Source organism: Myotis daubentonii, chromosome 3 (genome assembly GCF_963259705.1).
Source record: "Myotis daubentonii chromosome 3, mMyoDau2.1, whole genome shotgun sequence".
In the NCBI taxonomy this organism is placed as follows: Eukaryota; Metazoa; Chordata; class Mammalia; order Chiroptera; family Vespertilionidae; genus Myotis; species Myotis daubentonii.
The window spans coordinates 97,721,590-97,746,984 of record NC_081842.1 but is presented as its reverse complement, the minus strand read 5'-3'; the positions used below and the strand labels follow the sequence as shown (position 1 = coordinate 97,746,984).

Sequence of the window (25,395 nt, the reverse complement as noted above, 5' to 3'; positions counted from 1 at the left end):
AAAGACTTTTCACCACAAAATGCAATAACCTAGATGAAATGGATACATTCCTAGGAATATATAATCTTTCTAGACTAAATCATTGAGAACTGGAAAATCTCTAAGTAGACTAATAAATATTCAGGAATTTGAAACAACAATCAAAAACCTCCCCCAAAATAAAAGTCCTGGACCAAATGGCTTCACTAGTGAATTCTAGCAAACTTTCAAAGAAGATTTGATACATATCCTTCTCAAACTCTTCCAAAAAATTGAAGAAGAAGCATCCTTCCTAACACATTTTATGAGGTCAACATAATCTGCATACCAAAAACCTGGCAAGGATAACACAAAATAGAAAAGTGCAGACCAATATGTCTGATGAATACAAGTGCAAAAATCCTAAACGAAATACTAACAAGTCAAATACAACAATACATTAAAAAAAGATGAAGTGTTGCACATACCATGGTTCAACATGCAAATTCATCAGTGTTGTACACACAATCATACAAGAAAGCATCAAAACCATGAGATCCTGGCCCGCCTCTCAGGGCTGCGGCTGCCCCCGGGGGCTGGTTCCTGCTGCCTTAGTCCCAGCGACCAGGGGACACCGGCGTGACTGGGCGTAACCGGCTGACCAGCCGCCTGGTGCTTCCGTGTCCAGCCAGGTCCGCCTGGCCGCCTGGCCGCCTGGCCGCCTGGCCGCCTGGCCCGGGACCTAGGTCTGAGGTCGCCCTCCTCGCCCCTCACCCTTTGCTCCCAGCTCTTTGCTCCAGGGGACTCCTGGCGGGGGAGCTCACTCCAACCCTTCCCCGGTGACACCGCAGCCTCTGCCCGCGCCCAGGGACAGGGCTGAAAACAGACCGAGTTATTTTTCAGAGTTAAAAGACAATCAAGACAAGATGGGGACTCCTGGCTCTGGAAGGAAAAGTACACCCGTGAGAGACCGATTTTCTGCAGAAACGAGGCTCTGAGTAACATCGCCAGAGAGGCAGAGGCAAGGCTGGCAGCGAAACGGGCTGCCCGGGCAGAAGCAAGAGATACATGCACGAGAGAAATGGAACCACAGGAAAAACGGTTGGATGAGAAATCTGACAAACAGTGTGCTGAACATTACACAAGACCTTCATCTCGAAATTCTGCCTCCGCAACAACCCCTCTAAGTGGAAACTCATCCAGAGGAGGAAGCGGGGACGCCAGCGCCAGCAGCTAATAGGTCCAGATACCTCATTATGCGAATTGCGAATTGCGGGAGTCTTTGTCTGAAGTGGAATAAAAATTCAAGAAAGCCAGGGTTTCTAATGCACAGTTAGACAATGAGAAGAACAATTTGATCTACCAGGTAGATACCCTCAAGGATGTTATTGAAGAAGAAGAGGAACAGATGGCAGAATTTTATAGAGAAAATGAAGAAAAATCAAAGGAGTTAGAAAGGCAGAACCATATGTGTGCTGCAGCATACAATGGATGAACTTACAGAAGGCCTCCGACAGAGATGAGCTTATTGAGAAGCATGGCTTAGTTATACTCCCCGATAGCACTCCCAGTGGTGATGTCAACCATGAGCCAGCGGTTGGAGCCATCACTGTGGTGTCTCAGGAAGCTGCTCAGGCCTTGGAGTCCGCAGGAGAGGGCCCTCTAGGTGTAAGGCTACGGAAGCTTACTGGAGAGAAGGAAGAGCTACTATCACAGGTTAGAAAACAGAAGCTGCAGTTAGAGGAGGAGCAGCACAAGTGCTCCAGGGGCGAAAGCACAGCGACTGGTGACCTGGCCCAGCTGCAGAGGGCTCCCGCTTCCAGTTCATTGAAATGCAGAGAGATGCTAATAGACAAATTAGTAAATACAAGTTTAAGCTTTCAAAAGCAGAACAGGATATCCCCACCTTGGAGCAAAGTATTAGCTGTCTTGAGGGACAGGTGCCGAGATACACAACTGCTGCTGAGAATGCTGAGAAAGTGGCAGATGACCTGAAAGCAGAAGGAAGGAAGCTACAAGGAGAGTTAGGAACAGCACTGGACAAGAGGAGGAAGTGGGGATGACCAACAGCCACCTGGCCAAGCGGCTGGAGAAGATGAAGGTCAACAGGACAGCACTTCTGGCCCAGCAATAGGGAGGCCACCATCTACCTGGGAGTTCTGGGCCCCACCAGAGGGACTGACTTCTGCCCATTGACAAACCCCTCTCAGTGCTGTTTGAGTTTTGTCATTAATACAGCCACCTTTGTATTTTATAATTTATGAGAGAATGAAATAGGTTTGAATCTTCATGAATGAACACTTTGGATTTTGTTTGTAGTTTAATTCTAGACTAAGAACTGGTCCATGCTATTTTTATTTTATTTTATTTTTTTTGTTTTTATTTCTATGATTTTAGCATCAAGTTTACTCACCATTTGCCTCAGCTGCCTCAATGACTGGGCACTTGGAGGCCTCCACCCGGCTGTTGGAGGACAGCGATTCTGAGTGCTCACTGAGCTACTTGCCGGAGACCTCAGAGAAAATACAAGTGTCTTCTCCACAGAGCAGTTCAGACTTCAGTGGTCTCCAGTGGTCGAAGACATGTACCCTCATGTCAGACAGCATTTCTATTTTAGTGAAAAAACAAGTTCACAGGTGGGGGATATATGTTTCATTAAAATTTATATGTTTGGAGGAAAAAACCTTTTTTGTAAAATATATAATTTATATAATAAAATGTTAGTAAAAGATATGGGGAGTGTATATAAAACTTTCTTTATTGCATGGGGCAGGGAAATCCAAGGCCTAATACTCTTAAAGTAAGAGGAGGGTCCTTAGTCTTCAACATTAACTGTGCTGTATCTTTTAAGGTATTTCATCTGCTGCTTCTTGGTGAGATGAAACCTCAGACAAACCCAATTTGGAGAGTGGGGGGACAGGCAGGTGGGACATCTGCCTGGATAGTCTATTAAACACACCCTTTGGCTGACTAAAAAGCAACAACAACAACACAACACAAAACCCATGTGATCTTATCATTAGATGTAGAAAATCATTTGGTAAGATACCACACCCATTTATGATTAAAATAAGATGGTATAAAAGGAAAGCACCTCAACATAATAGAGGCCATATATGACAAAATCTAAGCTAGTATTGTACTCAATGGTAAAAAACTGAAAGCATTTCCTCCAAAATCAGGAAGAGGACAAGGATATCAACTCTCACCACTATTATTGAACATAATTCTGGAAGTCCTAACTGAAGCAATTCCCATCAAAATTTCAATGACAATTTTAAAAGAAACAGGGCAAAAATACCGAAAAAGACCAGGAATTGCCAAAGCAATCCCAAGGAAAAACAATAAAATTAGAGTTGTCACACTGCATAACTTTAAATAACACTACAGAGCAATGATAATCAAAGCAGCATGGTTTTAGCAGAAAGCAGACATACAGATCAGTGGATCAGAATTGAGAGCCCAGAAATAAAACCACTTATATCTGTGTAAGTAATTTTGACAAAGAAACCAAAAAACACACAATGAAGAAAAGAAAGCCTCTTCAATAAATGGTGCTGAGAAAGTTGGCAATCCAGATGCAAAAGAATGAAAGTAGACTCCAATTTGTCCCCATGTACAAAAATTAATTCAACATGGATCAGGCCTAAATAAAAGATCTGAAACAGCAAATTACATAGAAGAAAACACAGGTACTAAACTTATGGACCTTGGCATTAGAGAAGATTTTATGAGTTCTATCCAAAAGGCAAGGAAAGTAAAGGCAAAAATAAGGGAATGGGACTATATGAAACTAAAAAGCTTCACACAGCAAAAGAAACCACCAAAACAAAAGGCAAACAACAGAATATGAGAAGATATTTGCAAACAGCTTCAACAGGGGTTAATATCCAAAATACATAAAGAACTCATAAAACTCAACACCAAACAAATGAACAATCCAATTACTAAATGGTCAGGAGCTCTAACCAGACATTTCTCCCAAGAAGGCATAGAAAGACCAGCAGATAAATGGACATTATTTTCATTACTTTTACACTGTAACAATTCTGGTTCGTAATGATTAGTATTGAATAGAAAAAAAAAACAATTGTGAACTAATAATACTTCTGTGGTCATTCTAACATCTCAACTATTAATTCTGCTTTCTGATTGTTAGACTTGCAGCTAACCACATCAAGCAAGACTAAAGCAATAATAAACTCAGAAATATAATGCCATTTAATATTTTCAAAAAAGAAAGAAAAGATGCTCAACTTCACTAGCAATTAGGGAAATGCAAACCAAATGAGATACCACTTACACCTGTTAGAATGGCCATTAGCAACAAGACAAGTAATAAGTGTTGGAGATATTCTTTAGAAAAAGGAATACAGTACTGATACATTGCATATGGGAATGTAAATAGCTACAGCTACAATGAAAATCTGTATGAAGGTTCCTCAAAAAATTAAGAACAGACTTAACATATGACCCAGCAATCTGATTGTATTTTAGATTCAATTGTTGATAGATATGTATTTACTGCCATTTTATTGTTCATTTCTCCTTCTTCTTCCTCCTCCTCCTCCTCTTTTTCCTCCTCCTCCTTTCTTCTTCTTCTTCTTCTTCAAGAATACCCTTCAACATTTCATGTACTGGTTTGATGAGGATGAACTCCTTTAACTTCCCCTGCCTTTTTTTGTGTGTCTATGAAGTTCTTTATCTGACTTTCAATTCTAAATGATAGCTTTGCTGAGTAGGATAATCTTGGTTGTAGGTCCTTACTATTCATCACTTTGAATATTTCTTGCCACTCCCTTCTGGCCTGCATAGTTTCTGTAGAGAAATTAGGTGACAGTCATATGGGCATTCCCTTGTAGGTAACTAACTACTTTTTCATTTGCCAGTTTTGTCTTTAGCTCTTGACATTTTAATTAATATGTACTTTGTGTTTCACTTGTTTGGGGCTCTATGTGCTTCCTGGACTTGTAAGTCTATTTATTTCACCAGGTAGGGTAGTTTTCTGTCATTATTTCTTCAAATGGGTTTTCAATAGTTTGCTCTCTCTCTTCTCCTTCTGGCATCCCCATGATGTGAATTTTGGTATGCTTGAAGTTGTCCCAGAGGCTCCTTACACTATCTTCATATTTTTGGATTCATTTTTCTTTTTGTTCTTCTGATTGGGTGTTTTTTGTTTCCTCGTATTCCAAATTGTTGATTTGATTCTTGGAATCATCTACACTACTATTGAATTCTTCTTTATTTCAGTTAGTAAATTATTCTATATTCCAGTTAGTGTGCTTAATTTCTGACTGGTCCTTTTTCATGTCTTTGCCATGCTCACTAAGATCCTTGAAAGTCTAACTAAGTCCCTTGACACTCTCATTAAGACCCTTGAAGCTCTCATTAATATCGTTGAGTAATCTTATAACCATTGTTTTGAACTCTGTATCTAGTAGTTTGCTTGCTTCTATTTCTTTCATTTGTAAGATGTTCCTTTGTCTCTACATTTTGGCTGCTTACTTGTGTTTGTCTCTATGCATTACATAGAGCTTTTATGTCTCCTGGAATTGGTAGAGTGGCCTTGTGTATTAGGTGTCCTGTAGAGCCCAGTGGCTCAATCTCCCCAGTCACCTGAGCTGGGAACTCTAGGTGCACTCCTGTGTGAGCTATGTGCACAGTCTTATTGTAGTTAAGCCTTGATTGCTGTTGGCATCTCTGGGAGGAACTGACCTCCAGGCCAATTGGCTGTGATAACCAACTGTGTCTACAATGGAAGAGGTGATGTGCAGAAGACACCCCTATGGAGCAGGATTTGCTTCAGTGGAGGCTTTGGAGCTCACTGAGTCTGCCCCTTGAGTGTGTCACTCATGGATGTGTAGAGCTGTAATATGGTATGATCTGAACCTGTTTACTGGATTCACTTGCTCTGGGAATTCCCAGGAGGTGCAAAGTCAGCCACTGCCAGGGTCCATCCAGCATGAAATACAGAGAGATCTGCAGATGGATGCTACTTGCATTGGGCTTAGAAGTGCCCAGGAAAGGCCCAGTCAAGAAGCAAGGCAAGCTGGTGCTAATGCCAGGTCTAGGGCCTCTTATTGATAAGTTTGGGGCATGCTGAGCCAGATGCTGCTTGTTTGAGTGATTTTAGAAATATCTGAAGCCTGAGCTGGGCAGGCCATTTATATAGAAAAGCTGCTGCAAATTGGATGAGGCAGGGTCTCAGGGAATAACCAAGGAGGAATAAACAGTGTAGGTAATGCTGATGGAAACTCAGATATGGCTGCAGTAAATTCCACAACAGGGAAGGTCCCAGCACAGAAATAGTGACCCTTGTGGGCACCCCCACTCTGGGAGAAAACTGCTCCTGAGTTCCTGCCCCAATGCCAGACAATCCAATTCCTCCTCATATGTTCTTGGGGTCCCCAAATCTACTGCCTGCACTGGAGCTAAGAATAAACAAGACTGTGTAAATTTGTGTGGAGGACCTTTAAGAGGAATTACCTGAGGATCCAGAGCCTCCAGGTCACTCAGCCACAATCCCCTTTGGTTTTTACAACACTGAGTTGAGTTACGGGCACTTCTCTTTCCAGGTCTGGAACCCTGGGCTGTGGGTCTGGTGTGGGTCTGGGACCACTTGCTCCTCACAGGAGGCCTCTGCAGCTGAGCTATCCCTTCCAATTAAAAAAAAAAGCATGTGGGTTTCAGATCTGCCTGTTATTTGTCTTCACCCCTCCTATCAGTTTTGATGTGTTTTCTTCTTTACTTCTCTAGTTGTAGGACTTCCATTCAGCCAGATTTCAGGCAGTTCTAAATGATAGTTGTTCTGTATTTTAGTTGTACTTTTGATGGGCTTGTGGGAGGCAGTGAGTACCTGCATTTACCTACACCACCATCTTGGTTCTCCAACAAATTACTTTTACTTAAAAATATCTTTGGGTGTGTATTTAGTTTATATATATATATATATATATATATATATATATATATATATATATATATATATATATATATTTTCACTTCAGGCTTTTATTCTCTAATTTTCTCTCTTAAACTAATCATAAAATTACCCCCTTTTTTGCATTATTCCTAATGAGCTCTCCTAAAAAATTTAGAAAAGTACATTTATTAAAACTCAAATGCCAGAACATTAACCCAGAAAGCTATTTGTATCTCCTAATTGGAAGAACTTTATGTAAGTGCAAAATGTTTTAAAGTATTTGAGTCATTTTCTTAAATTTAAAAAAATTAACATTTTTATTAGCATATACGTTGCAGAAATAACTGAACAGAAAAGGCAGTAAATATCCTTTAAGAATTTCTATACTCTAGGGCAACAGGGCACAGTGAAGAGTCCTACATGGGTTCAAATCATGGCACCAGCTTTGTGACCTTTTGTAGTGCTATGTGTGGTAACATTGCAGTGAGATTTGTATGAAAATAATTCAATGGAAAATGTATTGATCCATGTTCCTGATAATATAACACATAATTGTATTTGCTTCAGCTACATTTTTCACTGTTTGGAATACCATAGGTAGATAACAAAACAAATATGCATACACAGATGTGATTTTATAAAAATATTACACATTGAAACTGCTTTGGTTATTACAACAAAGCAGCTAAATCCTTCAGTGTCAACATTGAAAATCTTTCATGTTTTTAATGGGAAATTGAGACTAGTATTTATTTGTCCCCATACGATATTTGTGCCATTGTAACATTTATGGTCTGCTGAAATAAACGAGGCTCCTGCTCCTAGATAGCTCTTTAGACTATATGACAAGACTTAAAGTAATGCTCATTTATAACAATGTAATTTAAAAGATTGTTAGAGGAAAAAAAGCCTCATACTTTTTCCTGACAGAACTCAGTGTCTTTTGGAAATCTTGTCAGTGATACAGTTGAATGACCCAACCACAGAAATGTGGAGAAATATTTTAATATCATAAAGAAGAAACTACTCAATTATTTTACTGGAATATTTCATTTTAAAAACTAATGTATGATAAGCCTCCTTACACATTAGGTTTCTATAGACACATAATGCCTCCATTATGCATAATTGAATGCATAAAATTATTTTTGCAACATATACTCAAATCCAATGACAGTAATGTCAATTTCATAACACTTTTTGTTGGTTTTTATTTTTTAAACATCTTTTTATTGATTACAGAGAAGAAGGTAGAGGGAGAGATAGAAACAACAATAATTATAAAAAATCACTAATTGGCTGCCTCCTGCATGCCCCACACTGGGGATTGAGCCCACAACCTGAGCATGTGCCCTGACCAGGAACTGAACCTTGACCTCCTGGTTCATAAGTCGATGCTCAATTACTGAGCCTCACTGGCCGGGCACTTTTGTTGGTTTTTAGACATTGCCTTATAGGAGTTTTATTTACTGCTTAATTAAACTTATATGGTCTCTATATTTCATATACAGCAACAAGTATGCATTTTAAATTTAACAATGTCTTACCTAAAGATGGCTTGGGAATAGCTAGTTCTAATTAGGGATGTTATGAATAAAGAAAGAGTTAAAATACTTGGGTAGGATTTACTAAAAATTGAGTATTAGATGAACCAGGTTCAGTAAACCTTCAAAATTTCTATTACAGTATTCAAGTCAAAATAGTAAAAATTTATTACTTGATTTAATGTAACAAGTAAATGTGTTAAAATATTCCAATAACAAACTTTAATAAGGATATCTATGATTCACCTGTTTCTTTGCATTCATAGAGAAAATGTAATTGTTCACTATTTTAAGGTAAAATAATTAAGGGCATGAGATGGATACTTGAAGAATCCTCCCTTCCTTTCCAACCTAACAGAAGAGATTGCTTTGTTGATATAAAGGTAAAACTCTACAGTAAGGTTTGCTTTAACATAATAGCATAAGATAATATAATAATATATAGTAAAATTCTATAACATATTTTCTGATTCATAATTGTGAACTTTTTCTAAAACAAAACTATTTTAATATTGCATTTTATTACTGCCAATGCACTCACATCACTAATAGTGTTTCTTATTTAATACTCTCTCCCAGGCCCCATTGCAACAACAATAGGTATGGCATGGTGCCACCTACAAACAATGACCCTTAAGTATCTATCATCAGAAAATGGCTCTCTTCTGAGTTCCAAAGAGATATACTATTTTTCCATTTGCTTGTTTCACATTTCTAATTGTATATGATGTTATGAACTGTATTATACCCCAAACCAAACTTATGATCTCCTGTGAAAACAGAATAGCATCACCATCTGTCCAAAGCACAGGCAGGAATCTTCAAGTCATCCTAACACTTTCTGCTTTGTCACATCCATTTCTAATCATACCCAAGTTGCAAATCCATCCACTCTTTTTTTTTTTTTTGGTTAATCCACACTCAAGGATATTTTTCCCATTATTTCTTTTAGAGAGTGGAAGGAAGGGTAGCCGGGGGGGAGAGAGAGAGAGAGAGAGAGAGAGAGAGAGAGAGAGAGAGAGAGAGAGAACATCAAAGTGAGAAAGACACATCGATGGTGATGGGTTACCTCCTGCACATGCCCCAGGCTGGGTCGAGGCCCGCAACCAGGTACATACCACTGACTGGGAATCAAACCCAGACAAGCCAACACTTTAACCATGGAGCCAAACCAGCCAGGGCTCCATCCACTCTGAATAAACCCTGTCATGACTACCTTAGCCAAAATGGACCATGACTATTGTTTCCTAGATGACTTGGCCTCTACTAAACTTTTTGAATTACACATGTTTAACTCACCCACACTCATGTCTATTTTATTAGGATAAAGACAGAATTCCTTTGCATGACCTACCAGATCTTTCACAATATATCCTCAATTACTCACTAGCCTCCTTTGCAGGACATAGCCCCTTACTCTGAACTCAGCCACATTAGCCAACTTTCACTTGTTCAAATTCATCATTCTTCCCCCAGCTAAATGTTACCTGTGTATGTTGCTTCCTTTGCTGGGAAACTCTTCCCTCAGAACTCACCAAATGCTTCCTTGACCTTTACAACTTAAGTGGTGCCTTCTCTTTTCACTCGCATGTCAGTACACTGCATGTCAGTGCTCTGCAATGGACTGAAAGGACTGTGATCTTCCAAAATCAATATGTTGAAATCCAATTCTGCAATGTGATGATATTAGGAGAAGCTGATTGAGCTTTGGACGGTGATTGGATCTTGAGGTTGGAACCCGCATGAATGGAATTTGCTTCCTTATAAAAGAGATCCCAGAGAGCTCTCTTGCTCTCTTTTCCCCATGTGAGGAGATATAGCAAGTAGACAACTGTTTGTAAACGAGAAAGTAGGCCCTTATCAGACATCAAATCTGCTAGTGACTTGGACTCCCAGTATTAACAACTATGAGAAGGAAATGTTCGTGTGTTTTTAAGCCACTCAGTCTATTGTACTTTTGTTATAGCAGCTTGAATGGACTAAGCCATTCTTCTTCATAGTATTTATCATCCTTCCATTTGACATTACTTTGTGTGATCTTTTTATTGGCTATTTTCCCCCATAGGTCCTAAGCTCTTTAAGAACAGTAACCAGTAGTAGTCATAAGAGGTACTCAATAAATACATTGAATAACATTATTGAAATATTATCTATTAGCTATGTAAGTGCTTAACACAAAAATTATAATTAAATTGAAATAATGTGAACCTTTTTTTCTGTGTTCTAATATTTAAATGTAACAAATATTTTAATGTAACACAGCATGAATGTTAAGGAACTGTACTAAAAACTGGGGAATATAACAAGTTTATCTTTGACTATTGTTTTATATTTTCTACAAAAATTTATAATCCTAGTGCTTAGCTCAGAAGCTTGGAAGAATTAGACACTTATTTATTCAATATGAAATTCAGTATAGCAAACATGATATTTGCCTTTAGTATGGTATATTGAACGTGGAAAATCAAACTTTAAGCATAAAACTCTAATCATAGTGTGAGTTTGAAAGCATAAATCAAAAGTTATCACTAGGGAAGATTTGAATTATCAGATAAATTGTACAGACAATAGGAAAAGGAAAACTGAGAAGAAATAGAAAGTACTAGAATTTGGAGATATAATAAGCTGGAGAAAGGATATGAGATATGTTCAGAAACATCAAGATGTTCAATTAGCATGGAAATTTTAGGCAAGGTGGTGGGTATGCGAATAGAGGGTCTGACCAAATCTAAGGTAGGAGGTAGGGTAACTCTGGAAGTGAGTTTAAGTAATATAATATGACTTTGTACAAAAGGCAATGAGAGTTTTTCAGTTTTTTTTCGTTAGGATAGTATAAATTAGATGAGAGAAAAACACATTAGCCTTTGTCAATACATTAGTGTGAAATGATGGTAGTTACAGTACAGGTGTAAAAGTAAAGAAAAGAAATAATCAGAAGTTATTAGAACCAATAGGAAAATAGAGACTGATATTTACTTAACACTTAACACACAAGTGGACTCCAAAGTTTATGCTTTCCATACTTTTTTCAAATAAAAGTGAAAGAAAGATAAATTCAATTATAGATGCATCATAAAATGTCAAGGCATACAAATAGAACTGTTTAGTAGGTAATTGAAAAAATATGAGTTGAACATTTGGTTAAATAGTTCAGGAGTGGCTCTGTTATTAAATAGTTAAAAAGTCTATTTGAATGCAGAATTTCTCAAACTATAGAATTGGGAAAGAGTTGAAACTATCAGGCAATACATATTCAAATCACAGATATTTTCTCATATATTTCACAAAGCATATTCAAATACAAATGTACATCTTTGATCTCTTTAACTTGAACTACTGAAATCCCTGTTGCGATTGGCAAAAACAAAACAAAACAAAAAAACTTTCAAAGAATCTATGGGATCAGAAATAGAGGAAACAAGGAAGCAAAAATCTGGAACAGTTCATAAAAGAGCTGACTCCCAAATAGAGCAGCTTCACATTGATTTTCTTCACCACAGAACCCGTTATGCCTTTACCCTACATTGTTAGAAATTCTATCATTTGTATTTTCACTTAGACTAATCATTTCACATTGAATTATGTTTAGGGGATTGTCTCTCAATTACATAGTATAGTTAAATTACTTGGATTTTTTTAAATGTCTCAAGTACTTTGAAAAGGTTAGGGGATTTAAAGATAAAGGGGTAGATTATTATATTATATTATTATATTATATTATATTATATTATATTATATTATATTATATTATATTATATTATATTATATTATATTATATTATATTATACTAGGGGCCCGGTGCACGAAATTCGTGCACTGTGTGTGTGTGTGTGTGTGTGGGGGGGGGGAGTGTCCCTCAGCCCAGCCTGCCCCCTCTCACATACTGGGAGCCCTCAGGCGTTGACCCCCATCACCCTCCAATCGCAGGATCGGCCCCTTGCCCAAGCCTGATGCCTCTGGCCTAGGCGTCCGGCCCGGGCAGCGGGGACCTGCAGCTGCAGCGGCCCCACGATCGTGGGCTTCGCTTTAGGCCCAGGCAAGGGGCCCCTAGCTCCCTGGACTGCCTGCTTCGACCTTGCCCAGCTCCCATCGCTGGCTCCACCCCTACTTCCTGCTATCACTGGCCAGGGCGGAAAAGGCACCTGGTTCTCCAATCATGGCTGGGGGGCAGGGCAAAGGCGGCCTCAGGGCCGCCTTTGCCCTGCCCCCCAGCTCTTAGCTCCCCCCTGGGTTTCCGATCACTGTCAGTGGCAGGGGGCTTCTTCCTGCTTTCCCTTTCGCCTCCCTGCATTGTGCCTACATATGCAAATTAACCGCCATCTTGTTGGCAGTTAACTGCCAATCTTAGTTGGCAGTTAATTTGCATATAGCCCTGATTAGCCAATGAAAAGGGTAGCTCGTACGCCAATTACCATTTTTCTCTTTTATTAGTGTTGATTATACTATACTAGAGGCCCGGTGCACAACAAAATTCATGCTTGGGTAGGGTCCCTAGGCCCGGCCGGCAATCAGGGCCAATCGGGGGCCTTTCTTCTGGTTGCTGGCCTGAGCCTTCCTTCATTCTGCAGCACTCCCTGGTGGTCAGCGCATGTCATAGCGAGCAATCAAACTCCTGGTGTCCCCGTCCAACTCCCAGGGGACACTTTGCATATCAGCCTTTTACACTGAGTGGCCATATTATGATCACCTGACGTTTGTAGGCAAATTAGCTATAATTTCACACTGAAGTTGCTAGAGGGGCAGACCATTATAAATAGGGAAGCAGGTTGTTTATAACGACAGTAGAAGTGATTTTTTCCTGAAGATATGGGTAAACAATGTGATTTAACAGCCTTTGAACGGGGGGTATATTTGAATGTGAGTGGCCAGATTATTATGACCACCTGACGTTTGTAGGCAAATTAGCCATACACTGCATCGTATGGGATATGGAAGCCGAAGGCCTGTTCGAACACCTTTGCTGTCTGCAGTTACCAAGATAAAACATCCCCAATTCGCACAGGAACACAAGGATTGGATAGTTGAGCATTGGAAAAAAGTCATGTGGTCCGATGAATCATGTTTCCAGTTGCATCATGCAGATGGCAGAGTGAGTATTTGGCAGAAACAGCATGAAAGCATGCACCCCACATGCATGAGTACAACCCTTCAAGCTGGTGGGGGCAGCTTTATGGTTTGGGGCATGTTTTCCTGGCATGATTTGGGCCCTTTAATTCATGTGGAACAACGTCTGAATAGCATAACGTACCTAAGTATCCTTGCTGATCAAGTTCATCCTATCATGTTGATGGCGTATCCCAATGGAGATGGCTTCTTCCAACAAGAGAATGCACCATGCCACAGTGCTCATATTGTGCAGGAGTGGTTTCAGGAACATGAGGGAGACTTTACCTTGCTTAGGTGGCCCCCACAATCACCAGATCTCAATACAATTGAGCATTTGTGGGAAGAAGTTCAAAGAGCCATCAGGCAGCTGGTTCCACAACCATCAAATCTCACAGAACTGGACAGGGCTATTCATCAGGCATGGTGTCAGATTCCTCGCATCACCTTTCAGCATCTTATGGAGTCAATGCCAAGAAGAATCGCCACAGTATTGAAGGCAAAAGGTGGACCAACAAAGTACTGATGGAGTGGTCATAATAACCTGGCCACTCACATTCAAATATATCCCACGTTCAAAGGCTGTTATATTGTATTGTTTACCCATATCTTCAGAAAAAACAACCTGCTTCCCTATTTATAATGATCTGGACCTCTAGGAACTTCAGCGTGAAATTATAGCTAATTTGCCTACAAACGTCAGGTGGTCATAATAATCTGGCCACTCAGTATATATATACTGGTAGTTGGGTAGGCCTGTGCTATAGAAGAGGCCTAGGAAGTGGTCATTGCAATATTATAAAGGGTGTATAAAAAGAAAGGAAAGGGAATAAAATATGAACTCCAAATTTAAATCTGTGTTTAGGGACTGCAGTGATTATTTATCCTATGAATACTTAAAACATTTTCTATGCCATCCATTTCATCATTAGTTATAAACATATTGTAGAATCTTTTCCCTTGCTTTGTAAAAATATTTTTAAACATTTATCTTATAATTATTTCACATTCCATATAATTCATAATTCAATATGATGAGTTGGTGGGATAAGATTATTTAATTTACTTACTTAAAAATGTTCTCTTGTATACTAGTATCTTGAAATGATATCAAATTAATAGTATCTACTCTATTTATATTGGATCGCAGTAGATAACTGGAAGCATATAATACTTTTGTAAGCTCCAGAAAGTGAGGGTAAGGATTGGGTCAATTCTGAACTTCCTTTCTTCCCAGTAAGTACATAGCATAATTCTAAAGATACAGCAGACCTCAGTATATATTAACTTAATATATTTTGCCTCTGAGCCTAATTAACATATTTTAATCCACTTTTAAGCTCCTTTGAAATGCAGAAATGTGTTTTAAGTGTGAGGACTTTACTAAATTTACTGTCTTCTATTAAGGCTTCAAAATAGTGTGTCATAGATACCTTCAAGATTTTGAGTTTTTCCACTACCATAGGCAGAAATACATCCTCCTCCTAATTCCTAAAACCTATAAATATGTTATGTTACATGACAAATGGGAATTAAAGTATCAGATGGAATTAAGGTTGATATTGAGTTGACTTTAACACAGGGGCTATTAACCTGAATTATCAGGGTGAGTCCAATATACTCAGAAGGGTCCTTAAATGTGGAAGGAAGCATAAAACTGAATGGTAGAGTGATGTGATGTGAAAAAGACTCAAACAGCCATTGCTGGATTTAAAGATGAAATTTGGGCTTGTGGACACTCTCTGGAAGATGGAAAAGACAAGAAAATGGATTCTTCAGAAATGAATACAGCTCTACTATTACCTTGATATTAGCCCAATGAGAGCCCTGTTGGATTCCAACCCAAAGAACTGTGAGATAATAAATTTGTGTTGCCCTAATCCAATACATTTTTGGTAATTTGTGACAGCAGTAATAGTAAACTAATGTGCCATAGTCTCTAAGTAGTGCTTAAATGAATTCTAGTGTCTTCTTTAGCTGTCACCGACTAGCCTGTATATTGTAGCTGTTCCTAAATGTCCTTCATAGGTTTCTCTCTGGGTTATGATTTTCATGGTTCTAACAGCAATTGCTCCACTTCTCAAATAGTATCAGCTGATCTGAGTCCTAATGAGTATGTTGCTACATTCTGTCCTTGGGTAGAGCCTGAAAGTCTCTGTAACTGTTTTAGAGAAAGGAATAATATATGTTACCTCTTGGTGCTTTTCTCCAATGTAGGATATTTTCATCTTTCTTTTAACACCCGTGCTTTTCTTTTGGATGGTTTTCAAAAGACCTAATGTGGAGCTCATTCAATGTTCAGCCCTCAGCCTTGGGGGCTGCCGTTCCCTCATCCAACAGCCCATCCATCTATTGACAGGTTTATTAAGGCTATTCTAAAAATTAAGCCGCCTAGATTTCCTGCCTCCAAATTGAATTTGAATCTGATCCTGAAGGCATTCACCTGACCTTGCCTTGAACTGCTATCGGGGCCTTCTTATTCTCCTTGCATTTGACTCCCTAAGGATGCATACCGATCAGTGCGGCTTCACCTCTGATGTACAGGTTTAGTCCCTTCTCCGCTTGATTTGTTTTTCAGTTCTTATGATCCACTGCAATGGTTGTTTATGCTTTCTTTATTTCAATGTTAAGATAGGTTATCTTTTACAACAATCTCTTCTGGGAAACACTTTGGAGGACTAACTCCCAAATCGCCTAACTTATGAAGATCGCTAATATTTTCCAGAATTTAAGAAAGTTTATTCAGAAGTCTTCAATTCTCTTTCAGAATATTTAGGGCAATGCCCACTTTCGGGAACCAAACTCTTAGGGATTCAGTGGGAACCTAATTGCTATCCACTTTAGAAGTCTATTTATGAAGTTTAGAGCAATAAACTTCTATGAGAAATAAAATGAATACTATTTTAGATCTTTATGTCAGATTTCATACAGTAAGCTACAAGATATCCCGCCCCCACTAATAGTGTATGTACCACTGTTACTTAGAACACTGTGATTCAGTGTGAGCTACTGAGTTCAGTCATACAGAGGAAAGGTAATTGTGGCACTTCTTCCTCACAACTTGTGGGAAATAGTAATGAAGATATGTCAGACATCGCTGGTGGCTTATGAGATCACTATTCTTCACTCCTCCTTTCTTGGTGCCTGTGGTGATGGAGATTGAAATTCCTAGTTACTTGCCTTCCTATTCTTTATTTTCAGCAAAGTCACAGGTATGATACAAACCCTATTCAATGAGATTTTAGGAAAATTGTGAAGATGTTTCAGAAATGTACACATTTTCCCTGTAATGAGAGATATTCAAGATATTTATTCCCTGTCTTTTTTAAAATAAATATGTTGGCATGTAAGGACATAATGATGGTAGCTGGAGCTGCAGCAGTCATCTGTGACCTCGAAGGAAAGTCATGAGGCCAAAGAAGATCCTCAGACCTTGACTTCCTTTCCTCTCTCAATTCCACTCCTTTTACCTGTTTGGAGCTGCCACAGACTGAGTTTTTGCATCCCTCAAAATTCATACATTGAAATCCTAACCCCCAAAGAAATAGTATTAGGATATGGGACTTTTGGGAGATGTTAGGTCGTAAGGATGAATCACTGATGAATGAGATTAAAGCCTTTATAAAAGAGACTCCCGAGAGTCATAAAAGAGACTCCCGAGAGTCACAGAGAGAAGAAGGCTGTGTATGAACCAGGAAGTGGGCAAGGCAGAGAAATCTGCCAGAGACTTGATCTTGGACTGCCAAGCTAGTGGAAATGTGAGAAATAAATTTCCATTGTTTATAAGTCACATATTCTATAGACTACAGAACCATAACAACCATAGTGACTAAAACAGAGAGGTCCCCCCTTAGCTTTTGTCTATATTTGTATGCAATATTATATAGTATGTACAAATCCTATGTAATAAAATCATAGCGTGAAAATTGTCCCCTGGACCAAGAGTTCATCTAGAAGTTCGACCAGGAGGTGGGGCCAGCAGGGGGAAGGGAGGGAGGCCTCAGAGGCAGCAGGTGGCTGGGGAAGGGAGGGAGGCCCCCGCCAGCAGCCAGTAGTGGCTAGGGACCCTACCAGTGCAAGAAAATCCGTGCACTGGGCCTCTAGTACAATATATTGAGATTAAATTAACTCCTGTCATACCCTGGCTCTCTGCCTTGCTTTTCCCATTAACAATACACCCTGAAGATCTATACACACACACACACACACACACACACACACACACACACACACACTCTTTCTAAATGTATTCAATTGCTACCAAATATTTCAAAATAACTTGAAACAAATGTAAATATGCAACAAAACAACTTTTTTATAGGTGAGAGATTTCTTTCTATCTGGACTTTTCTTAAATGCTTTTCGTATTTTAGCTATATATTCCAGAGATCTTTCCAAATTAATGTTTGTATATATACACACACAAATATCCATGAACACACCCCTACACACATACACAAACACACACTAAAAGTCTTATTTGTCTAGTCTTTGGTCAGGGCCATGCACTTTAGCTTTACAGAATGTTTCTGATAGAGCAAGTTCCATGAATATTATCACCAAAAACTAGGATTCAGTGATTACACATTCTACATTTTGTTTGATAGCCTTTGGACACTTATACCTAACATCTTTGTATCTGAAAGAGTTAATACAAATGTAATGTATCTATCTAATTCATAAGATAGAAACAGCACACTAACCAAGAGTGGCTGGTTTACTTTCCAAAGAATTCATTTACTTTGAAGAAGTTGAAGTTTAAAGCTCTAAAAATATACTTTACTAAAACATTCTAAGGAGATTTGAAAAGACGTTTGCATGGTTACAAATGATTACTAGAATTAGTAGGGTGCACACATTGAAAGATATACAAATGTCAAATCACTATGTTGTACACTTGAAGGAAATATAACTAATATAATACTTTAAATCAACTATTCTTAAATAAAAAAATTAATAATTTTGATGTTTAATTTGACAGTACAAAAATAAAAACCCAAAGGTGATTTTGTCTATATGGAAAATGTAGGGCACATAATAATTTATACTATCACAAAAATTATTTCCCAAATTATCAAGGTGGGTCAGCTATGCTCAACTTGGGCAGTCACCTCCATATTTCCCAAATGTTCACTGTTGGTGCATTGCAGCCCACAATGTACTTACTGACCCCGGCACATCACGGTAACAAGGCTATATATACACTGTATTAGCAAGTGTTTTACTGACAGTTTTCTAGGATCTGCCCTTTCACACTGCTAACATTTCAAATGATTGTGTCCCTCTCCCTGACATTTGATTAAAGTGCCTCATTGTTTTAGAAACTGTTTTTACAGTGCTAAAAAATAAAATAAATAAAATGTCTTGCACCTCTTACATGCCTAAAACTTATTAATAATGTTTCTTTTTACATTTGTATGTGAATACCACATTAAATTTTATTTATTGGTAAACTATTTTATCAGAAACAAGGAAATTAGCCAGCTGTTTTCTACTCATGTTAAAAGGTAATTAAACATCTAATTGAATTTTTGTGCATATCAAATAGCAAAGGCTAGTGTTTGTGCCCAGACCATACTCATCAGAATGAAAAAAGACCCTACCAGATGACAAGGGTGGCGTGCTGGTGAGGAGTGTGCTCCAATAGTCTGTGGCTGCAGCGGTTTTCCTCAGAACCCCTGCTCCCCATAATTTGGCAAATAGTTTAGCGTAACTTGTAAATCAGGGCAACCAAATTCTTTATCAACTGAAACATTCGTTACAGCTGACTACCGATATATCTTCTATCATGCAATCTTTCAAAAAATTGCACATTTCACAAGTTTTGTAATTGGAATTGTTCTACCCTCGTCCACTCTATTGTCCATGTCCATTACTTAGTTTATATCCCAGAATTTAGAGAGTGTTACATGCTCACTGACTATAAATTCAAAAAGTGGTCCAAAGTATGCCATACAGGTTCAATTGATAAAATAACCATTAATTGAATTTTATGTTTACAGGTTACATTTAAACTATTTGACCCTAAAGGTTTTCCAGAGTCTTTGGTATCTTCTATCCTTTCTGATTATGCAATTGTCTACATTTACTTACTTCAATATCAGCTCCAGACCCTATTGATAATATAAATGCCTGTCAGCATGACTTCTAGAATATCCATGTCAGGTCAGTACTCTTATTTTTTTCTGGTTCTTCAATAGTAAAATCAGCTAGGTTTTGGACTTAGCTAGTTTGTTTAGGTCTTGGACCAGGTTGATCTGAGAAGGCTGAGGGTCAAGAATGAAGAATTCATTCCTCACCAATTGTAATCTACTGAATTCTGTGTTCACATTGCACTTAAGATTCTTACCAATGCTGATGAGCTGCACCTGATCCAGGTTATAGGGGCCCCAGCACACATCCAGACCTGTCTACATAAGTTTTGGCTTGGGTATGAGGGATAGTTGTACTTTTGGAAGTTCTGGTCTGCAACAGTGTGTTGATATGACTATTGAATGCATTTCTTGAATGTATCTTTTTCATAAGTAAATGTAGTTTGAGTTCTCAATGAGGTATTTGTGTCTGATTTGTCTCTCAACTGAGTCTATTACTAATATGTATCACTGTAGTAATTGTGCATCAGCTAGACAACATAGACAATACCCATTGTATTTCCCTGGTCCTTCTGAATGTGTGAGTATGTTTTGTTTGTAATATTAAAATGTCAAACAGTTAAGAGGACTATACTATAAACCCTCATGCATTCATCACCCAACATTAATGAGGATCAATTCATAATCTACCACTCCATCCCACACGATGCTCCAGGCATAGCAGTTTACTCTCCTTTTGATAAAGTTATGCATATCAACCTTTCCTCACACTAATTTCCCTGCCTGAAGTGCTTCTCACATCTCATTTCTTTATTTACAGCTCAGCCAACTCCTTCACAGTCTTATTTCACTTTTATCTTCTTTGAGAAGTGTGACCTGAAAATCAAGTTCTTTCTTAATCTGCCTCCACAGCATTTTGAAGTTTTCCATTATTTTTTGAATGTACTTTTGCATCAACTTACATATTCTTCTTAGGTAGCCCTTAGTTAAGGTCATGAAGATTATCTTTTTAATGTTTTTACATTTTGTGGATAACTCATAGAGCTCAAAAGTGTTTGAATGAATACAAATCTTTAATAATACAATATTTAATACATTTGCATATAATATATATCACATTTTTCTACTACATTTATCCTTTACATGTAAGGGATAAAATATAACCTTATTTAAGTAAATTTCTGATAAATGTTATTATTTTTCATCTAAATATCATTGCTAAAATAAAAGTCTGAAACAGTACCAAATTTATATTGATTATAAAAATACATAGATAATCATATATGTATTAGTCTCACTTTAAATCAAAGTACATGTTTGGAAATTATACTAATTCTAAAAGTTACATCAGGTACAAATTCTAATTTTAATCCATGCAGATTGACCCTCACTTCACTATTTGGTTCATAGGGTTATTGAACTGCTCTTGTAATTTAAGTGAAGTGACAGGTCAATTCAACCAACTGATTTGACCTTGTTTCTCCTACTTGATTTTGATTGAAATTACCCACTACAACCAATGCTTTGACACTATATTACTATGATTTCCTACCCAGTGTTGTCTTTGGCAGAGCAGAGAAGGAATTCAGAAGATGATTTATTTGGGAATGGTGGTGGTGGTAAGGATGAGAGCATATTAATTACCTCTCAGTTTCAAGAGAGACATATAGTATTAATTTAAGGAAAGTTAAATTAGATCATCCACTGGTAAGGAATAATATTTTTCCACAGCCATCAGGCCAAATCTGAAAATACAATGATTTTTCATCTCTGAGGTACTGTTAGTAGCAATTAATAAGATTTATTATTAAAGTGTCTAAAGTCACAGATTCAAATGTTCTGCTTCAGTGTATGAGTGTGTACTATTATATTTGCTCACAAATTTACATAATTTTGAAGTTTTAAATATACCCGCACTTGAAGTATTTATTCATTTTTATGGCAAATGTACTGTCACATATTTTTAACCTGTTTTTTAGGTTACAAAATTAAGCAAGAACAAGTCTCACTGTAACTTTGTGAATAAAGCTTCTCATCAGAAATGCATTAGAAAACACTGAAATTTTAAAACATGATTTCTAAGCTAACTTGAGCTAATTAATATTAACAAAAATTATTTTAAAGTTGCCCACGTCTTCAATATGTAGCATATATTTGGAGGTTTGCAGTGAGTTCCTGTTTCAGAAATAAACATTAGTAGCAATAATGCATGATAATAAAATTAAGATACTTCTCAATTAAATGGAATGTCTCATTGAATCTTCACAAAACCTCTACTACTTGCATTTAATGAGTGAGGTAACTGAGATTTAAAGTAATTGGCTTGTTAATCAATCAACTAGTCCACTGATGAGCCAAGATTCAGACATCGTTCTAGTCCTATAGCTGTCTCTTTATCTCAGCTTTATTTTGCAGAAGACAGGCAGGTGCAAGAGTTTAGATAGTACTACCTGTCAAATCATAACCCTATATTTTCCTTAAAATATCTATATCTATCTATCTATCTATCTATCTATCTATCTATCTATCTATCTAAAGCTAATATGCACAGTGTACTGGCAGGAGTTGGACCGGGAGACATAGTGGGAGTTCTATCGCCCACTATGACGTGCACTGACCACCAGGGGGCGGCGCAGAATGAAGGAAGGCCCCAGCAGGCAGCCAGAAGGCCGCCAAAAGGCTCTGATCACTGGCTAGGCCTAGGGACCCTACCCATGCACGAATTTTGTGCCCCAGGCCTCTAGTATCAATATACTTTAATAAATAAAATAATTTAAACCTAATGGGATTTCAAGGAACATGTTGCATTATAGAGTATGACAATTCATAATAGATTGCAAATGAGAATGATGTAAAATGGAATTAAAGAGTTTTTGATATTTCTTCCATTAAAATGCCAACCTCTGTGTATTTATTTCATACAATGAGCTGAGTAATGTGTCTGACTTGCTTGAAAAGCATTTTCTCATCCCACTTGCAGGAGTCAGAGAAGCTGTTCATTAGCTGTCATCTTCCCAAATAATTATAAACTAGAGAACGCTTGGAATCACTCTGGGAAATATTTTTCTAGGGGAAAAATAGACCAATGTAACAACTGAACACTCCTAAAGGGGGCTATTTTTCAAGGCTTTAATTTTAGCCTCAGGAATTGCCATTGTTCTTGTTCTGCATAAAATATGACATGAAACTAGACATGCCCCTCCTTTCAAGTTGATTTTCCTTCCCTGACACAGGGGAATCAAATTAATGTGGAGTACCCACTGCCCTTGAAGGCCTGGGAGAATAAAATTGGCATAAAGTGCCTCACTGGAGAACCCAATTGAAAGAAAGCACAGAGCAAAACCATTGATTTAACCTGTTAAATGGATTATTTGAGCTGCATACAAAATTTTCTCATATTTTAAAGTTGTCACTAAATTGATTTATGATTAATGCTGGGTGAATAGTTCAGAATAATAAATCTGAACTTAATCCATACAAAACCACACATATATATTTTGTCCCCCAACAGAAGCAAGCCTTTTTATTAGCTTTGTTCAGCTCTGACTTATGAAATCCTTCACTGTAAACAACTCATGATTCAAAGAGAGAACTCATCTAGTTTCTATTCTGTTCCTTTGGTGTCCTCATGAGATTTTGTAAATGCATTTGTGGAAATAGACTCTAGGATTCCAGGTAGTCATGTATATGCAAATGTGTTGGTGTATTTTAGAATTTCATAACCTATTCCTTCTGTATGTCTGTTGTCTTGCCTCTTAAGCATCGTGGAAGCAGGAATAAGCAAAAATTTGTAGACCGAAAGAACAAGAAACAATTCCGGAAAGCTTGGGAATTTCGCTCTATGAATGACACCTGGATGAAAGACTGCATTGAAGAATAGATAAGCAGGGCACAGCATTCAGCTGGGTTCTCAGCATTAGGCTGACCAACGGAAGACTGACATATAAGCAATATTAGTAATTCACAGAGTAAAGCAGATTTTCACATTTATCTAAAAACTCTCTTAGCCTATTTAAAGTCTACTTTTAAGTGATGAAGAATAAAGCAATGTTTTATCATATTCTCTTTCAGAACCCTTTACCTAAATGAATACTATACATTTTTCTGGATGATTATTTTGTGTCTTGTTTTGTGGTTTAATCTATAACTTTTTATTTTTATGTGTTTAGTCATTTAGATAGTGCAGTCTTTATTAAGTCTTAATATTTACAGTAATAATTTGAATACTCAATCCATAGGTAATAATTATTAAAATTTAGACCATTTGTAGCATATCCATCTGAATTAATATGATTTCAAAATTGATTTGAAACTAATTAATTAGATGAGGTGTTTAAAGTAACAAAGTATTTTACTTTTGAATGACATTGCAGATAATGAAAGTTCAGAGATGTGCATATTCACAAACCTATAGTACCTGTCCTGGGAAAATTTTGAAATACAATACATTGCTTGATGTTAGATAGAAATTATAGGCTATATGCTTTCTAAATTTTTGTATTTTTTGATAAAATATACTTTCCCAGTTTTTGGAAATATTAACCTAAAATGCTCATCTCTTGAATACTGAAAATTACATTTTACTGATCAGAAAACATTCATGTAGATAACCAATCACATCAAGGCACAGAATAAACATTAAGGGGGAATCATGTTCTAATTACTTATTCTTGGGCTTCATACTGTTAATTAGCATGAAATTTATGTTTCTTTTTACCTGTAAAATCTTATATAATAAAAGGGTAATATGCAAACTGACCCTAACAGCAGAATGATTGGGAATGACTGGTCACTATGACACACACTGACCACCAGGGGACAGACGATCAATGCAGGAACTACCCTCTGGTGGTCAGTGCGCTCCTACAGGGGGAGCTCTGCTCAGCCACAAGCCAGGCTGAGGGATGCCAGCACAGTGGTGGTGGCGGGAACCTCTCCTGCCTCCTCAGCAGCACTAAGGATGTCTGACTGCAACTTAGGCCTGCTCCCTGCTGGCAAGTGGAAATCCCCCGAGGGCTCCGGGCTGCCAGAGGGATGTCTGACTGCCAGCTTAGGCCCAATCCCCTGGGTAGCAGGCCTAAGCCAGCAGGTGGTCATCCCCTGAGGGGTCCCAGACTGCGAGAAGGCACAGGCTGGGCTGAGGGACCCCCCGAGTGCACAAATTTTGTGCACCAGGCCTCTAGTGATATAATATCTGTCCAATTTACTTAACAGGCTTTTTCTGAAACACAAAGGAAACTCAAAAGTAATGATATCATACATGTTAATGTATTTTCTAATACTAAAAGCTGTTTAATAATAATTTATTAGAAATTGATACTTAATCATTTCCTGCCTTACATAGATATCTAAATAGCATCTCTGTAGAAATGGATAAGGAAAGTATTACTCAATAAGCAGCATGTGACCAGAAATTTAAAAAAAAAAAAAACAACTACAAAATCCCATAGAAATTGCTTGTGTAAACTTAGCTTATTGGTACCTCAGTGGTAACTGGAAAAACAAAGTGATGGATGGGGAGACGCATTCACCAAATAAAAGTTCTCAGACCCTAAAAGTCATATATATATACTCTCCCAGTCTGTAACTACCTTCTCAGTCACTGAAGCAGTCTGCATGGAAATGCCTTTTGCTATTTCTCGACGAATACCTGGCCTGCACCTATTAGGCATCGAATAGATGCCATCTTACCTTTTCCCTTGTAGTTAGTATTTTTCTTCCAAGTCTCCTTATCATGTAACTTTAACCTGATTTCATGAGTACTTTATATTTGAGA

General features: G+C 37.8%; 1 pseudogene; it reads left to right on the top strand.

The window, feature by feature from the left end:
• The first annotated feature begins 801 nt into the window (after positions 1–801).
• On the top strand, positions 802–2,643 carry LOC132229330 (leucine-rich repeat flightless-interacting protein 2-like; annotated as a pseudogene).
• The last annotated feature ends 22,752 nt before the right edge of the window (positions 2,644–25,395 follow it).